Source organism: Amblyomma mixtum, chromosome 6 (assembly GCF_055824585.1).
Source record: "Amblyomma mixtum isolate Tamu chromosome 6, ASM5582458v1, whole genome shotgun sequence".
Lineage (NCBI taxonomy): Eukaryota > Metazoa > Arthropoda > Arachnida > Ixodida > Ixodidae > Amblyomma > Amblyomma mixtum.
Window position 1 is genome coordinate 75,632,529 of NC_143017.1, and position 11,625 is coordinate 75,644,153.

Genomic DNA, 11,625 nt, shown 5'->3' on the forward strand with positions numbered 1-11,625 from the left:
GAGGCAGCAGAACAAATCGCCACGAATAACGGGGGCGCACAAAGCAATGACCCAAAGCGCCAACTTCACGTGCGTGCGGAAATCCCCCTGGGCCGTCGTGACGCCAGCATGCGGTAAGAACGAGAAGGAGGAGGGAGGCGGCAGAGGGGGCCGCCTTTGCAGGCAGTCCCGTTCAGCCAGAGGTCATTTTCCCACTGATGCACAGCCAATGTCCCCTCCGGAGGTTTTAAGGCCGTGCAGCCGCTCTTATAGTATCTTGGTTTAAGACCGAGGCGAAAAGGGCAATGCCTACGGAAGCACTGCGCGGTCTTCGTAGATTGCTTGCACTGCGATGCGCGCTGTTTCCTTCTTAACGCGTTCACTGCGGCGGAAAGGAGGAGGATGGAGAGGGAAATAGGCTTCTCGCGACCTTAGGAAAACAACACGCTGTAGAAGAGGGGGAATTTTCCGAGAGCGTTTACACAGCTTTGGTGCGCGGTCAAGTTCAGTAAGCAATCGGCAGTGATTTCGGAAGTATTGCTATCAATTTCACTTTGCGCGCATGCGTAGTTGAAAATACATTAGAGAGTGAAGCCCACCATGCGCTGCATGGCTTGCATTTACCGATCAGTTTCGAACCTTTCTGTCCTCTGCGCGAGATGACTGATGGGTCACTATGTAAGTCTATGCACAGCATCTATAACAGTTACTCAATTTCTTTCACCCTGGCTCTTGGTAGCGTACAACTGCAGAGAAACCGGTTAGCCAAGATTAATATCACGACACGGGGAAGCAACAGAGCACGGATGCTTTTCAGAAATGAGTTTTGAGAAGTTTCACGCAGTGCATGGACTAATAAGGGAGTAATTACTCATTGACATCCACCCGAGCCCAGCCAAATGGCTACAAAGGAAAGCTACACAGCTTTCTCAGAAACTTCGTAGTTAAAGAAAAATTCGTCCTGGTTTGTAGCCGTTTGGCTGCGCTCGGGTTGATGTCAATGAGTAATTACTCAATTATTACAAATATACTCCACCTTGGGGGATTCCCCTAAACATTGGACCAGTACATGAACTTTACCTCATGAAATATCCAGTGACTGTTTACTTTTGAAGTTTTGATAAAGTAGTGTACCAGTAGTTTCTTTAACATTTCATGCACAATCTGCTAGCCTATCTCATTGTTATCTCCTTTTAAAAGATAGGAAACTCCAACACTTATGCACGTTCGGTCGTTTCTCTGCGTGGTGGTTAGTCGTAACACACAGCAATAACATGGCCAAGTGATCCGGCTTAATGTCGGCAATCGGCATTATTCTTCTGAAGGAAAGGAAAACGTTTATGTTGGTCAGACCTTCCACTTATATCAGTCAATCTCACTCCCGTACGAACTCTTCAAAGCATTCGAACTTTTTCTTTTTTGGCATATATACTCACCAAAATATCACCCCAGGCGATGCTATCGAGACGAGGTGTTGTTAGCATTTGCACGAAAAGTAACCACACAGTCAGCGGAACCAATAAAGCCAGAGGGGAAGATTAATTTTTTCTATGAGGTGCTGAATTGAGTTGAAAATTAGTCGCATAATCTTTTAGAAGGAAGATGATTTCACAGAAGGTATAAAAGAATACGACACAAAGGCAAAGGCTTGTGATCTATAGTAGGATACAATTTAAAAAAAAAACTGTAGTTTGTAACCGTGAGCCACGGTCCGCAGCAGCCTGTATATACACCGCTAGTCAGTCACAACAGTAAAGAAATCAGCTATTCAACGTTTGACTTATTAAACAAGTCAAGTATAAAAATCCGACAGCGATATCATTTTGTCCTCGTGGTTAGCTTCTTGTTTAAGTAACAAGAAAAGTTTTAACAACAGACTACTTTTTTTGTCGTGGAAGTATTCTGTAGGCTGGTCCTGAATGTGGAAGGAGCTTCATTGAAGACCTAAATTTTCTTCGACTATAGAGGTCTTGTACATACGTGTATATGTACAGGTACGAGGAGAGGAGGGCTCTTTGCAATTTCTATCTATTGCACACCTGAAATGATCCTTCTCCTAATCGCATGAAAAGAACACTATTGATCTGATCGAGCTTTTGAAGTGACACATCTTCTCAGGCACGAGGTTATCCACAGGGTATCATCGCAGTGCTGCGCGTGCAATTGCCGACAGGCGCACAAGCCTACGGAGCTTCCATACAAATCGAGACGCGGGGCAGGAAGCGTCCCTTCATGTGCCCATTGGTGGGTGCTTCGATAGCATTCCATCTATCGACCACTTTCAGCGTAGGCAAGTGCACAAGGCACAATCTGACCAGTATTGACCAATACACTTTTCTTTTTCACGGATTCTCAAATGTCCGGATAGTTAAGAACAACAAGGTAAAGAACAATATCGCTGTCGCCATATTCCAGAAGTCATGTATATCTGTGTAATCGCAGAGGTGTACTTTCCTTCTATGTTCCTTTGCATCGTTTTCTTTGTCGTCAAATCACGTGCTGGATTTCTTGGTCTGCACTTCCTAAATCTACGTTCCCACTTCAGGCAGCCATCTAAGTGCAGGAGCAGAAAGGCATGAGTGCCTTCGCATCACAAAACCCCATGGAGAGCTCTTCGCTCAAGGAAACATGAAAGCCCAAAGCCGGCTTCCAAACAAGGCGGTCACCGCGACAGGCGAACGATCTAAAAGTAGCAAAGGAAGACGAAAGAACAAGCAAGGACCAACAAGACAAGAGCTCGCCCAGTTTGCCTCTTCAGTAAGCAGGTTCTGCGGTGTCTTGCCGAAGGGCGCACTAGAGGAGCCGGGCTTAAAGAAGAAATGTACGCACAAGGAACGAGCAAATGCAGATCTTGTCGGTGTCTCATGCCGAACCGTGTATACTGCTTGCGCCGTTTCGCGCACCTTGTTTTATCTCCTCCCCCTCTAGCTTGTGCCTTTCGACTTGGGACAGTGTCTCTCGGAGTCACGTGTGTCTTAGCTCGTTCTCTACGCAGAGCGTTCGACGAACAACTTTACTTTAGAAGAAAGTCTGAGATCCCGATCGCGAGATGAAGAAGAAAGCCGCCAGCGTCGTTTTCACTGTGCCGAAAGCCAGACGGGAAGTGGCCCCATCTTTCGGGCTGTTTCCATGGCTTCGGGTAAAAAACTCGTCGTCTTCTCTTACCATGACGCCTAAGCTAAATTTGGAACGCATTTGGGAATGCTACAGCTCCAAAAACAAACTTCTTCTTCTTCTTTTTCTTCATCCTCTTAAGATGGCACAACCAAACAAACTGCACCTGAGCGTTCTTATTTTTCTAGAAAAAAAAGAGGGACGTTTTCTGCCGCAGTCCAATGCGTGTGTCATCAAGAAGCTTTTAGGTCTTTTGAGGCGATGATGAGAACTTGCAATTATGCCTCGAGCACTCCTCATCAGAACCTTCCCGTGAGAACCTTCGAGCCCACTCCCTGCCCTCTTAGCCACACAACGTCCCGGCATTTGTGACACAAATGAGAGAACAACGTATTTCAGTGTGAGCCATTTTCTTCCTGCTAAAAAGAATAACAAAGAAACAAATTATTCCCATTTCGTTTTGTGTATATTTACGCCATACAAATTATCAAATTTCTGCGCCCTAAAACTCAATATAGTTACCTTGCTAGCAAATTTTCAGACAGTTTGGACCCACAACCTAAAGCAAGTGTGGGATCCAAAAACGAGATAAGTCTAGGCAACGACACAGCTCATTTGTGAAATAAAAATGCACTACTAAAGATGATTCTTCTGCTAAGCGTGTGTTATTAGCACAAAAAATGTTTGTCAGGCTTGACTTGGTTCCACTTTAAAAGCATCAGATATTATAATTATAATAATAAATTATTATCATCATTATATTGTAATTATAATAAAAGCGTGAAAATGCGTACATAGACAAAAAAGCAAAAGCAATAAAGATGAAAAAGAGTATAGTAAAAATTAGTAAGTCCATAGAAAACAGAACTGAAAGGAGCATAAAGGCACAAAATCAGACAAAGCGAAACAGATTGCACTAAACCAAAAACTCTAACATTCATTCTTCAATAATTCTAGAAGTTTTGCTCTAGAACTAGCCGTAAAGGTTTCATCCGGCAATTTGTTAAATGTAGCCGGCACATAAGCGCAACGCCTGGCCACACCATACCTCGTGTTCGAACGAGGAACAATGGAACGGTTATGTTTTCTGAGATGTCTCGTCGGGGTAGATTCCTGTTTAAATTCTCTGGACCAGTAATGCTTAAGGACAACTGTATCAATGAACAAGGATTTGAAGTTTGGGAGCCCTATTTCACATAAGATATTTTCAGTTGACAAAGTAGGAGTGTTATAAGCTACGTTTTTCAGAATATACTTTAAAATGCAGTCTCTCCTGCAAATCCAACGATAATAATAATAATAGTAGTAGTTGTTGTAGTAAATCGTGGACAAGCACAAGCCCAACATGCTGCGGAGGTGGCCGAATTGTGAGACACCGGGGAGCGAAGTTGCCTTCTTATCGCCGGTGGTGGCTCGAATCCTGCTCAAGGATAAAGCTTTCTTCAGCTGGATACATTTGCCATAACGATACGACGCTTCATTTGGCTTTCCCCAGGCAGCTATTAGAGGAATTGGCGCTGACGTCTGGATTGGCTTGGCAGTGGTGTATATTGGAAGTCTCCTACCCCTGACAAAGCTAGCAATGCAAAAATAGTTATTGCCCGTATTACTGACGCTCCGGGTGCGCAACTGCTTTGGCGCGCAACACCAGCGAGGTATCGACGCGAACAGGCTGACTTTACTCGTTGGAGAAGTTGCCAGACCTTGCGGAGTGCTTGTGTTCATGTTTAGTTACGGGCCCATGTTATAGAGGGCTGCACATTCTGGTCGCCTGTAGCGCACTCTGTCGAAATAAAACTTCAGTACAGATTGTAAGTCACATTCGCTTTTATTGCTCTGTCGAAGGCACCGCCTATACAGACCACCGCTACCCGCATCGCGTGCCAGTACAGCTTTATGAAGCATAAGAAGACTCGTCTTGCGTTCTCGGGCAATTTCGTCTGCAGTAGTGTAGGGTACTTCAATTTCTTTATTCAGGTTGGCGCAGTTTTGGTGACACAATTATTATTTTGCTACCAATATTTCATTAAAAGGACAGTGAGGAGAAACGGAAATTGGACTGTATCGATAGCCTACAGCATTATAATCATAAAACGACCACTCTCACCGAAAATAGAGCTTTTATAAGCAAGAAAAGACGAAATAAAACGAAATACAGGTGTCGCCATCATCGACTGATATCAGAAGTAAAATGCGTGCGTCGACACAGATTTTTGCGCGGATCCCAGAGGCTACGCTACAAAGCCAGGCACATCGCAATGATGATCATTCGACCTTTTTGGTAAGCACGTTACGAGTTCGACTTCAGTGAAGGACAGATTTTTAATCCAGTTTTCTTGGCGGTAAATGCCGGACAAACGTGAACATAGCCAGAAAGAGCTAGAGATTAAACTTCTACTAATGCCGTAGAGTTTCATGTTCTCAGTGTCCCTTTAACATAGACCTAAATAAAGAAAGCGCGAAAACAACAGCAGGGCGCAGAATTTAAAGTGATTTCTTAGCGATCTTTCTTTAACAAGAAAAATTAAACCATAATTAGCGTTAGCCCCACGAATGAGATTGCAGTTCAGTTCCACGTCTCAATCTTGTGGCATTTTTTTTTTAAATTACATTCGAGCCCATTTGAAACAAACCTAATGGCCGCGTGGATTCTGTTCGTTGTATCCGAGATTCGTAGTAAGTGGACTTCACATATTACCGCGAAAAAATACAAAGTCAGGCAGTGTGAGGCCTTTATTCTCGTCTGCTTATTGCAACTAGCCCTTATTACGGCGCCTTTCAAGCTCTCCTGAGCAGTCACATGCTCCTCGCCGATATCCTTACTACCAACGACCTGGTTTAGGCATGCAGTATAACTAATCGCGGTGGAAGCGCTCACGGTACTACGTGGTACATGTTGGCCTCCTCGTCATCATCTTCATCAGATTCCTGGCAGAGCGAGAGTTCTCTTAGTTCGCGTTCTATTAGTTTCTTCAATGTGTGGCTTTCCGATGCCGGCGTCATCATCCGCACCAACGAAGCCATCCCGGGCGACATAAGAACGGGACAGCTGCGCATCGACAACGCGCTGCCAGCGATCTGCACGCGCCTGATAACGCGATGTTCGACACCGTAAGTCCCCCGCAGCTCCTTGGTCCCTAAACGGCGCCCTACGGAAGCAATTCTCAGTGCACCCCAGTTCCATCCACGGAACCTTATCAGATAAGGCCACGGCGGGGAGCCGCGACATTGGAAATGGGACGTCACAGCGCCTGGTCCATAAATTTCTATCAGTACGTGCTAGTGACACGGCGCCAACAGGACACCTTGAGCTCGTGAATTATGCCCATGTCAAGGCTATAGTCTTGCTTGTCGCGTTCGGTGGCAGAGGAGCGTGGTTAACCGCAGGGAGCGAGAGCAGAACGGGGTGATCCGTATATAGGTTGTCGAGCAAGAGAAGGACCTTCCTATTATATTTCTCGCCATTATCATCATGCCCACTCTAAATTCATGCTAAGTAGCATACTCGGCGCTCCGTTCACGCCGTTGTGTCGTGCATGTAGCATAGGAGAACGCAGGCACTAAAGCACGGCGTCTCGCGAGTCTTCCCGATAACGAATGGCGACTATCGGTCGCTGCCGTTCACACTAGTGCGCGGGAAGCTAACTGCATTTTTAGCACTACGCGTCGCCTTTAAAGGCGTGCATTTTTGACGGCCGCATCTGGTAACAAGTTTTGTCGGCATTCCATGCTTCCCGTATTTCTTATCTGTAATTATTTTTATTGTCCTCGCTTCTTGGGGGCCGCCCTGTTATTTTCAATGGGGGAAGGGTGTGACACGGAGGCAATCGACCACACTCGTCGTTTTCCGCTACTCTAAGAGGCTGTGGTTTTCGACTGCGGGGCCGAGTTTTCAGCGCCTCCTCGTTCGCTGTAATCGAGTTGCATAGCCAAAGGTGTCCTCTGTACCTGAGAAGCAGTGCCATTGCCTCAATACATAACTTGACGGCAGCGCCACCTTCGTTCGTAATAAGCGAGCGCTCGTAATAACTGTGGCCATTATAAGTGGGCTCGACTGTAAACACCTGAACCAAACATGCTTTTCACGAGGCCTTCTTACGCTTACGCCGGGTCTTGTTTGAAATTCAAATTGTGTGTGCTGCTTTCGGGAAAATGAAAGGAACTGAAGCGATTGATAAAAGTCCGCAGGTTATTCCGGCCAGAAGCTCAAAATATGCGCAACCCGTGCGTATTCCTTTGTTAATCTATAATTGCAACATGTTCCTGCAAACCACAGTTTAATCTGGTCGCGCTACGTGTATGCTAGGTGTCTGGTGGGATAAACCGAGCGTGACATGCATGCTTTACAGATTTTAGCCCGAGTATAGTCCAACAAAATTTCCAACTCGATCATCAGTTCAAAAATGAAGAAGCGTCGATCTTAAGCAAACTATAATATAACAAAAGCTATAAGCAGTGAAAATTATTGCCCTTTGTTCCGACGCATTTCGTGATGCACCTCATCCATTTTTCGCAGGCATGGCTGAGGTCTTTGTTTATTTGTTGGGCTCCTCGGGGTCCTTGTCCGGACAAGGACCGTCGCTGAGGACACCCAATTTCCGAAAGAAATTATACCATGTGTTTAGCGCATGATTGTCTGAGTTGCTTATGCGCCATAAAACCGAATGCAATACAATACAGTAGTTCAAAGATGCTCAGGTTTTGAAGTGTTGCAAAACAAGTTTCGCGAAAGCACAGGATGCTTCGTAGCTCGCCTTCAAAAACCGACGAGCGGCATGTTCCGGCGCGCGTTTAAAACAACCAAAGACACATTCTGGCATGAACAATCAATGAAAGACCGTAGAGACATGGCGACATGAAGAACTGTATTTGTCGCTCCTTGCGCGAGAGGTGAGTATCGTCCACGAATTACACGGCTTCCGACTCCCGCAGTATCCTGCGACTGATTTCTAGGCACATAATGACGGCATGGATAAAATAAATAAATCTGAGAAGCTTCGACCACGACGACAGATAATTAAATCGATTATTACATGGCCACGAGGGCAGAGCATGTCTTCATAGTACCGTCCGATAGTATACAAATAAAGAATGAAGCGGAAAATGCACCTCGAAAAAGGCTCCAGCCAGTGCCGTCGACCGATTGCCATGACGTCATGGGTAATCACTTTTCACCCGCTAGCCTGACATCCCAGGGGGCAAGCAGGTGCAAAGTGATTAAGCACAGATTAAGTTTGACCTCATGATGCTCGTTAGGATGAGCAACAAAAATAAGAAAACTATAGACTATTGATAGTGCCCAAACATTATAACATTATTAGGGTTAACTCTTTCCTTACCAGGAAGAAACAGGCAACTTTATGGTAGTGTGCCTAAAAATTTCTTCACCCATAAATTTAAAAATCTTGCTTTATTGCAGGACATCGTAGTGTAGATAAAAGAGCTCTTTTTTATTGACAAAAAAGGAGCAGATTACGTGTGGATTACGAAGTAAAAGATCTGTTATTGACAAAACTTGAGACCCGCTTAGAAAATTCACAAAAATATTCGATATACTTAGTCAGAAAATAGGAGAATAAAAAATCTAGACTTATGCTTTATGCGTTACTATGTATGAAACCAGTATTCATGTTTACAAAGCTCTCCATTCAAATACTTTATGATCAGTAAAAAAAAAAACAATTGCTCGCGCTTTGCGCTACTCCGCAGGGCAATGCAAAGCTCGATTCCATGCCGTCTTGGAAAAAACTCGATGCGCTACACTTTTAGTGGCATGGAATCGTTCAGAACATGCCCGGCACCTTCAGCGAAGCTCTGAAAGCAGCGAATCATGAGAAGAACGGACATCATCTTTTTACACAAAGACGTCGCTTGCATCTACAAAGTCAAGTGTCGATGCCGCGGAAGTTCACTGGTTTCACTGGAAGTTTACAAATACTCCCCGATATGGCTAACTAAAAAAGGTGCCCAGGCTTAGCTTGGTTAAGCCAAGAATGCGTTGCATATTGGGCGGTCTTTTTGCGCGAGGTATTGCTTGGCGGCACTCGATTTTCTCAGCAGCTTTTCCTCCGTGACGTATGGATGGATGGATGGATGGATAGGAGCGCCCCCTTTGAAACGGGGCGGTGGCGACCGCCACCATGCTCAGCCGTCCTTTTTGTTTCTTTTTTTTCTTCTTTTTTCTTTTTTTTCACGTGGTTTGGTGACGTCACGTCACGTGGTTTGGTGGCTGCCCGGCCGCGCCCAACGGCTGAACTGAATGATTGCAATATGCTACGCATAAAAAAAAAGAGGGGACACTAAGCCCCGCCTTAATGGCACGACGCGATTATGTATTGGGGTAATTCTCATGTATGCACAAGGTCGTTCGCTATTTTGTACATTCATGGATTCCTGGGAGTCCTCATACCCTTCCTAGCGCAGCGGTTAAGCGATGCGCCACTGCCCTGGGATGACAGGTGCTTACAGCGGTGTGCTTTGTGTGGCCCATGTTGCTCTTCCCGAGCGACCAATCATTAATTTAATAGTCGCCTACCACGGTGTGCAGTTTCCTCACTATCCTATATGGGCAGGTTGTGATGGCGCTTCAAGGTCACGTGACCTAGGTGGCCAACCTGCCTCCTGGGTTGCTCCCTTGGCGCCACCTGCCAGTCATGCTCGTGATGTTGCACACACGGCGGTACCCGGCTTTACCTAGCAGAGTGAAACTATCGCTTCGAAAAGTAGTAGTGGTTTAGCATTGCTAACCACGAAATACTGTGCGAAGGCAGGTTTTTGCAAGTGGACACCAAAGCCACGTCTCTGAAGGCGCGATTGAAAACGCGTTTCCTTTCCTTTCGGGTCTTGCGCACAGATGGAAGTTGATGAAGACGAGAATGTGCAATGCACACCGCGGCCACTCCCCCGTAGTGGGTATGTGCCATTCTACTTGAGGCCAACCAACCAACCAACCAACATGTGTTGCAGTTTAACACGAGGCGTGCCTGTGAAATGCGCCAGAGAACACTGAGCATTGTTTTATTCTGTGCAATGATGCTATGTTCTTGTGGGACATATTACGTGAACATTTAAGAAGGGCATTGAAATCCGACCCTAAAGTATCCGTTTTTTTTTTGTTTGCCCGAGGAGAAAAAACTATGTTGTGCCATGTGATCTAATTATGTTGATTGGAGTGTTTAGTCTCTGGAAGAGCCGTACGATGGACCGCCACGCCAAATCACCACGGTCATCGAAATCTTCGTTCCGTGAGCAGAGCTCCTTGGTGTGGGGAGTATATGCTTCCTTGGAAAAGCCGCCTTGCCGGCTTCCCTATGTAGATGCTTGGTTGGTTTATGAGGTTTAACGTCCCAAAGCGACTTAGGCTATGAGAGACGCCGTAGTGGAGGGCTCCGGAAATTTGGACCACCTGGGGTTCTTTAACGTGCACTGCCATCGGACAGTACACGGGCCTCTGAGAATTTCTCCTCCAAAGAAATTCTAGCCGCCGCGACCGGAATCGAACCGGCGTCTTTTGGGTCAGCAGGCGAGCACCATAACCACTGAGCCAACGCGGCGGCCTATGGAGATGCGTGTGTGTGCCTCCCAGACTTTTGATGTTTGGGAAAGTGGGGACGTGCAGGACTACGGTGGGCTCGTATTAGACAGCCTGGTGTTTTGTGGCATAAACATACTAGATTTTTCTTTCCGCCACTATGTTCATGCAACAAACAAAAAACAAACTGCGGCGATAGCATAGTGATCTCGTGCTGTGGCCAGAGAAGTTGATCCGTTCGCGCCTCCGCGGTCTCGAAACCCAGTCACGCAATTTTTATTTTATTTCTCCAGGTTGGCCAAGGTCACCGTCATTCAAAGTCTTGTTTACTTCTCGTCATTTCCCGCATCACGAGATTAACTTCAGCGGCTTCACCACACACCGCCGCCATTTTCCATGTTATGAGGCCAACAGTTCTTTCTCACTAAAAACCGTGCCCGAAATTGAAGTGCAGTTCTTTCGTAACATACTGGATAGCATTAACTGCCCACAAGCGGCACGGATCACGCAGACTGGGCCATTTTGCGCCAACGTTTAAAGGAAAATTAGCTCGACAGCAGGTTGAAAACGTGCGCAATAGCTGTTTTTTTTCTTTTTCTTTTTTTTTTGCGGCGGTATATTTTGATCACCTACAGCGAAGCTGTCATCGTCCCACAATTCGGTGTACCCAGCATTCGTTTAGCGGACACGAAATTTATGCACTCAAAACAACGCGCAAAAACTATTGCGCATGGGCGATAAATTTCATGTTGGGGAAGTCGTTCGTCGGGCGCAGTACAAATCCCACGAACGTAAGAGAATGAATAGCCGGGGTCATCACAGTACGGTAGCACAAGTGAACCGTACCCTGAAACGACACATTCATATTCCTCGAAATGCGTGGAAAGGGAGAGATGCGCCTTCCTACAAGGAAAATCATCCCGCACTAAACATTCCTGGCATACGCGAGGGGTAAGCTCTGAGGAGCCGACTGGGGGAAATTGGCGCTCACGTTCTGAGCT